Here is an 8,499-nt window from a genome sequence, read left to right on the forward strand (position 1 = left end):
TTGGCAAGATTATGCTAAAACATATTTATGAAAGGACTTCAGATAAGTTAACATTATTCATGTTAGCATAACTCTGTTTTTACATGCTAACTAACAGTGTCCACGCTAACTAGCTATGTGTTAGCGCTAGCCATGAACAAGGCGATGGCAACATGGCGGGGAAATCCATAGAAAGTCATTTGACTAACCAGACTGCATAGCTATTGCAATGTTATCACTAGCTCTAAAAGCACAAACAACTTTGTTGCAAGCTTTCTCTTGGAATAAAACGTTTATATCCCTCAATATGCTTCCGCAGGTTGGACGGCGAGTTTTTCTAGGCCGTGATGTGGTTCGTTTTCGGCAAACAAAGCAAACAAATCTTTATTCCTTTCAGAAAACTGAAGCATGGGTTCTTGGTTTGGCCATGAGTGCGTGCGTTCCTCAGAAGAACCGCCTCCTTGCATTCTGCCATCAACTGATCATCTTCAAATAATGCTGTTGAGAAATAATTGAACTTGATTTTATCCAGTTTATGGATGTGACGTTACCCTAGTGATCGGCTGTCTCAGTGTCACCTGGGAAAAAAAAAACAAATAATCTCATCTCATTATCTCTAGCCGCTTTATCCTGTTCTACAGGGTCACAGGCAAGCTGGAGCCTATCCCAGCTGACTACGGGCGAAAGGCGGGGTACACCCTGGACAAGTCGCCAGGTCATCACAGGGCTGACACATAGACACAGACAACCATTCACACTCACATTCACACCTACGCTCAATTTAGAGTCACCAGTTAACCTAACCTGCATGTCTTTGGACTGTGGGGGAAACCGGAGCACCTGGAGGAAACCCACGTGGCGAACATGCAAACTCCACACAGAAAGGCCCTCGCCGGCCACGGGGCTCGAACCCGGACCTTCTTGCTGTGAGGCGACAGCGCTAACCACTACACCACCGTGCCACCCCAAAACCCAATCATGTTTTAGAAAAGAAAAGAAAAACCATCCACTTTCAAAGCTGCTTCAGAGTAAGAAGTAATAAGGACCTTGATAGAAATGTAGTCAGAGCATTTTTTAACATAGTTACTGGGAGACCAAATGGTCTCCCAGTGGCCAGATTTGGTCTCCTAGTCAATGCCAAACCAGCTTCACTGGGAGACCAAATTTTAAACCAAGTTATGTCTTATCATTTGGTTCAATCAGTTGCAATTAATCCAAGTACCATGTAAGTATACATTTAACAAGGAAAACGAAGATCTATGTTATAAGATATACACACAAGATCATGTTGGTTAAGAAAAACAAAACTAAAATTTGGTTACTGAGATGGCTGATGTCAGAATCCAATGTCATTACTGTGTAACTTTGAGTGTCTTTGACATAACATTTGTGCTTGGTAATTGCTCTTGATAGCTGTGTAGTCACTGTAGTGTGTTTGTCTGTATGGTGATTGGTGAACCATTTTGCATCACAGAATATGCCGCAGCGGTGCAGCCGCATGGACTCTGGGGCCTGTGATTGTATTGCCCAGACCAGTTGGTCTCCTAGTGGAAAATCCTTAAAAAATGCTCTGAATGTAGTGGAGTGAAAAGTACGATATTTGCCTTTCAAATGTAGTGAAGTTAAAGTTATAAGTTTCCCAAAAAAAAATAATACACAAGTAAAGTACAGATACTCAAAAAGTGTACTTAAGTACAGTACTCAAGTAAATGTACTTTTGTATGTACAAATATACAAATTTCTTGGTGTGATTTTGGATCATAAAGTCTGCTGGAAACCTCATGTAGGATACGAGCAAAACTGGCAAAGTGCTCGGCAATTCTGTGGAAAACAAAACATTCTTGATTGCAAATCTTTGCATACTCTATATTACTCATTATTTTTGCCATATCTGACTTACTGTGTCGAAGTCTGGGGAAACACCTACAAAACCACTCTGCAGCCGATATGTACAAGACAGAAAAGAGCAATAAGGACAATAAACAAAACAGGATACAGAGATCACACAAACTCACTATTCATAAAATCACACGTTGAAATTTATGGATCTGGTCAAATTCAGAAAAGCACAAATAATGTTCAAAGCGAGAAATAATCTATTGCCAAAAAATATACAAGGAATGTTTAGTGAGAGAGAGGGGGGATATAATCTAAGGGGAGACCTAAATTTTAAAAAACCAAAGGTTTGAACAAATATGAAAAACATGTGCGTATCGAGCTGTGGGGTGACTTTATGGAACAGACTGGAGACAGAAATAAAACAAAGTGCAAATATAAATCTGTTTAAAAAAGGTACAAAAATTTTTTTTAAACAAGTATATAGAAGAGGAAGTATGTTAACGGAGGATGATGAGGAATAAATAGAATAGGGTTGATTGTTATATTAGAACTAACTTAGTATATGGTATATATGGTATATATTTATTTATGGGGATAGTTTATATATTCATATTTACAGGGATAGGTATGTAGTAGATATTTATTTTTGTAATTATATATTTATATAGATATTTATGAAGTGTATATATGGTATATAGTATATTATATATTTATATAGATATTTATGAAGTGTATATATGGTATATACTACAACCCCGATTCCAAAAAAGTTGGGACAAAGTACAAATTGTAAATAAAAACGGAATGCAATGATGTGGAAGTTTCAAAATTCCATATTTTATTCAGAATAGAACATAGATGACATATCAAATGTTTAAACTGAGAAAATGTATCATTGAAAGAGAAAAATTAGGTGATTTTAAATTTCATGACAACAACACATCTCAAAAAAGTTGGGACAAGGCCATGTTTACCACTGTGAGACATCCCCTTTTCTCTTTACAACAGTCTGTAAACGTCTGGGGACTGAGGAGACAAGTTGCTCAAGTTTAGGGATAGGAATGTTAACCCATTCTTGTCTAATGCAGGATTCTAGTTGCTCAACTGTCTTAGGTCTTTTTTGTCGTATATTCCATTTTATGATGCACTAAATGTTTTCTATGGGTGAAAGATCCGGACTGCAGGCTGGCCAGTTCAGTACCCGGACCCTTCTTCTACGCAGCCATGATGCTGTAATTGATGCAATATATGGTTTGGCATTGTCATGTTGGAAAATGCAAGGTCTTCCCTGAAAGAGACGTCGTCTGGATGGGAGCATATGTTGCTCTAGAACCTGGATATACCTTTCAGCATTGATGGTGTCTTTCCAGATGTGTAAGCTGCCCATGCCACATGCACTAATGCAACCCCATACCATCAGAGATGCAGGCTTCTGAACTGAGCGCTGATAACAACTTGGGTCGTCCTTCTCCTCTTTAGTCCAAATGACACGGCGTCCCTGATTTCCATAAAGAACTTCAAATTTTGATTCGTCTGACCACAGAACAGTTTTCCACTTTGCCACAGTCCATTTTAAATGAGCCTTGGCCCAGAGAAGACGTCTGCGCTTCTGGATCATGTTTAGATACGGCTTCTTCTTTGAACTATAGAGTTTTAGCTGGCAACGGCGGATGGCACGGTGAATTGTGTTCACAGATAATGTTCTCTGGAAATATTCCTGAGCCCATTTTGTGATTCCCAATACAGAAGCATGCCTGTATATGATGCAGTGCTGTCTAAGGGCCCAAAGATCACGGGCACCCAGTATGGTTTTCTGGCTTTGACCCTTACGCACAGAGATTCTTCCAGATTCTCTGAATCTTTTGATGATATTATGCACTGTAGATGATGATATGTTCAAACTCTTTGCAATTTTACACTGTCGAACTCCTTTCTGATATTGCTCCACTATTTGTCGGCGCAGAATTAGGGGGATTGGTGATCCTCTTCCCATCTTTACTTCTGAGAGCCGCTGCCACTCCAAGACGCTCTTTTTATACCCAGTCATATTAATGACCTATTGCCAATTGACCTAATGAGTTGCAATTTGGTCCTCCAGCTGTTCCTTTTTTGTACCTTTAACTTTTCCAGCCTCTTATTGCCCCTGTCCCAACTTTTTTGAGATTTGTTGCTGTCATGAAATTTCAAATGAGCCAATATTTGGCATGAAATTTCAAAATGTCTCACTTTCAACATTTGATATATTCTCTATGTTCTATTGTGAATACAATATAAGTGTTTGAGATTTGTAAATTATTGCATTCCGTTTTTATTTACAATTTGTACTTTGTCCCAACTTTTTTGGAATCGGGGTTGTGTGTATATATATATATATATAAGCTGGATAGTACAGTGGTAACGCTCACTGACTACGACGCTGGAGATGGGGGTTCGAATCCCAGTCGTGGCAAAACATCATCCATTAAGGGTCCTTAGGCAAAAAACCCCTCATGATATATCAGCCTACCTCAGGAATGAGTGAAGACATAACTAATAGAGTCATACCGGCTCAGACGTCGCCCGGGTCAACAAGGTCTGTTGCTAGGGAACCAGGTCAAACTGATGAGAAATGGGCTACTGGAACAAGACATCAATGGACGAGGACAGAAAATACGGATTTGCTGGAATGCTACTATACAAGCAATCCCAGAGAGAGGGGATACATGCAGCGAATGTGGGACCATTGGATACTTCAAAACCCACAATCAAGGCTAACAAAGAAACAGCTATTAGCCCAGTGTTCCAACATCCATAATCGAAATCTGCTATCACAACTAGAGATTAATGAAATACAACAACGATGCTACGGCAAGGGGGAGCCAGGAAGACAGGTCAGTGGGGAGATGTCATCATCCCCACAACCAGAGATTGGGTACCAAGCCCCAACAGCTAACAGCCTCAACACAAGAGCTGCTGACCTGAGAAGGAAGATCGTGACCCAACTGGAAACCTGGAGCCCCCGACGAATACCGAAGCTGAGTTGCCAAGTACCTTCAGAAGATCTACTAGTAGATGTGAATGCTGCTCTGAAGACAATCTCCACAAGAACCATCACTGAGACCAACAAGCTGATACACAGTACAGCAAGAGTAATCATGGAGATGCTTGGACACAAGGTGGGCTCGGGACATAAACAGTATCCACCATGGAAGAGACGATTAGAGGCCAAGATAAAGGCAGCACGGAGAGAAGTTAGCCAGCTAGCTGAACTACAGAAAGGGAACATGGTGAATAAAGGGGCACCCAGGAAGTACAACTCACTCTCCATACCAGAGGCACTCGAAACTGCCAAACAGTGACTAACAGCTCTGGCCACCCGGTTGAAGAGATACACCAAGGAGGGAGAGGTTCTCCAAGCTGTTCTCCACTGAACCAGCCAAGGTGTACTCTCAGTGGCAGGGGAACAACAACCGGTCAGACCCACCAAGAACTGAGGTGGAAAAATACTGGAAAGACATATGGGAAAGAAAGGCATCACACAACACCGATGCTCAATGGTTAGTGGACCTAAGAGCTGACCACAGCAACCTCCCAGAACAAGAACCAGTAACCATCTCAATGGCAGACGTCCAAGAAAGAGTGTCAAAGATGAAGAGCTGGACAGCACCAGGCCCCGATATGATCCATGCGTACTGGCTGAAGAAGCTAACTGCACTCCATGAACGCCTAGCAGCACAGATGAACCAGCTGCTGAGGGATGGAACCCACCCAGAATGGCTAACCCAAGGCAGGACAGTCCTAATCATGAAGGACCCCCAGAAGGGACCCATCCCATCCAACTACCGGCCAATTACCTGTCTCTGCACAACATGGAAGGCCCTGTCAGGCATCATTGCGGCAAAAATGAGTAAGCATGTGGCTCAATACATGAGCGAGGCACAGAAAGGAATTGGCAGTAACACCAGAGGAGCCAAACACCAGCTACTGGTCGATAGAACAGTTGCCCGAGACTGTAAGAAGAGACAGACCAACCTGTGCACTGCCTGGATTAACTACAAGAAAGCCTATGACGCAATGCCACACACATGGATACTGGAATGTCTGGAACTGTATAAGATCAACAGGAACCTAAGGACCTTCATCCAGAACTCAATGGAAATGTGGAAGACAACCCTAGAGGCCAACTCAAAACCCATTGCCCAAGTCAACATCAAGTGCGGCATATACCAAGGAGATGCGCTATCACCACTGCTGTTCTGCATAGGCCTGAACCTCCTCAGTCAGATCATCATGAAGAGCGGCTACGGGTACCGATTCCGTAGTGGGGCAACAATCAGCCACCTGCTCAACATGGATGACATCAAGCTGTATGCCAGGAACGAGCGAGAAATAGACTCGCTGATCCACACCACCCGGATCTACAGCGATGACATAGGGATGTCATTCGGATTGGACAAATGTGGCCGGATGGTCTCAAAGAGAGGCAAGATGATCCGGACTGAGGGGATTGACCTACCAGAGGGCAACATAGGTGATATCCAAGACAGCTACAAGTACCTTGGCATCCCACAGGCTAATGGAAACCATGAAGAGGCCACAAGGAAGTCAACCACAGCCAAATACCTCCAGAGAGTAAGGCAGGTCCTGAAAAGTCAGCTGAATGGTAAGAACAAGGTCCGAGCCATCAACATGTACGCACTACCAGTCATCAGATACCCCGCTGGTATCATAAACTTGCCAAAGGAGGAGATAGAAGCCACAGATATCAAGACTAGAAAGCTCCTCACCATGCATGGAGGGTTCCACCCCAAGTCCAGCACCCTGAGACTATACACTAAGCGGAAACAGGGAGGCCGAGGGCTAGTGAGCATCAAGACCACAGTCCAGGATGAAACATCGAAAATCCGAGAATACATCAGAAAGATGGCCCCAAAGGATGAACTGCTAAGTGAATGTCTCAGGCAGCAGAACCCTGATGAGAGTGCAGAGGAGGAGGAGGAACAGACAACCTGGAGAGACAAACCCCTACATGGCATGTACCACCGACAGATAGAGGAAGTGGCTGATATCAAGAAATCCTACCAGTGGCTGGATAATGCAGGACTGACAGACAGCACAGAGGCACTAATCATGGCAGCACAAGAACAGGCCATAAGCACAAGAGCCATAGAGGCCAGGATCTACCAGAGTAGATCAGACCCAAGATGCAGACTGTGCAAAGAAGCCCCTGAAACAGTCCAGCACATAGTAGCAGGGTGTAAGATGCTAGCTGGATCAGTGTACATGGAGAGGCACAACCAAGTGGCTGGGATAGTATACAGGAACATCTGCAACCAGTATGGAATAGAAGTACCCAAGTCCCAATGGGCCATACCACAGAAGGTGGCTGAGAACAACAGGGCCAAGGTTCTGTGGGACTTCAGCTTCCAGACTGACAAACAGATCCTGGCTAACCAACCGGACATAGTGGTGGTGGACAAAGAGCAGAAGAGGGTGGTGGTGATAGATGTGGCGATCCCAGCTGACGCCAACATCAGGAAGAAGGAACATGAGAAACTTGAGAAGTATCAAGGGTTGAAAGAGCAGCTGGAACGGATGTGGAAGGTCAAGGGTTGCGTGGTCCCCGTGGTAGTGGGGGCACTTGGGGCAGTAACCCCCAAACTGGGAGAGTGGCTCCAGCAAATCCCAGGAACAACATCTGAAGCCTCAGTCCAGAAGAGCGCACTCCTAGGAACAACGAAGATACTGCGCAGAACCCTCAAACTCCCAAGCCTCTGGTAGAGGACCCGAGCTTGAGGATGACATGGATACCACCCCCCCGCCGGGGGTGAGAAGGAGATTTTTTTTATATATATATGGGTGATTCTTAGATTATGTGCACCTTTGGCCTTGTGAAGTTGAGTGAAAAAAAGACTATCCAATTTGAACTCACACAGATTCATATGTTTAAATAACCATTATAGTATTGAGATCCATAAGATTTCAAACTAAATTTACAAGAATAATTGTTATTTTTCACATTTTACCTGACCCGGAATAAACAACTGTCATTTCCACCACATTTCAATTAACAGAAATAAATAAACAGTGCAATAATTTAAACATCCCAGGATCCTTCTAGGACCATTAGTTTAACTAGTTGTACCAGTTACCAGTATTTACAACAATCATTAATTTCTGAATGATGTAAATTAACAGTTCTAAGGATCAAATGCTGAAAGGTACATTTTCCACAGCGTGAAATTCAATATTACTTTGAGGAGGTCCTTGTAAATAATGAATAATCTGTCTTGTTACATAAAGTAAGGCAAACCATCAAGAAATGTATATGTGATTTTAATATGAACTGACTAGTTTTTGGAAATTTTCTGAAAAATATGTGTGGTGATGGAAATGACAAGCTGTGATGGAAATGACATGGTGTTGTGGAAATGACAATGACTTAACACATAGAGAACACATAGATATATTTATTAGAAAAAAATGTCAGTCATTGAACTTCGTTTTACAACACCATGTGAAAAAACTGAGCACACCTGTCCACTTCAGTGTTGCGGTTAACATTTAAATTATGGCTTGTTCAAAAAAAATCTTCAAACTTTTACAGAACCGTAACAGTACATGCTGTAAATAACCCAAAAACAGGGGGTTGGCAACAGTACTTCAAATAAAAGATTATTTCAGTAACTTTAGTGTCATAGA

This window comes from Neoarius graeffei, chromosome 19 (genome assembly GCF_027579695.1).
Source record: "Neoarius graeffei isolate fNeoGra1 chromosome 19, fNeoGra1.pri, whole genome shotgun sequence".
Taxonomy (NCBI): domain Eukaryota; kingdom Metazoa; phylum Chordata; class Actinopteri; order Siluriformes; family Ariidae; genus Neoarius; species Neoarius graeffei.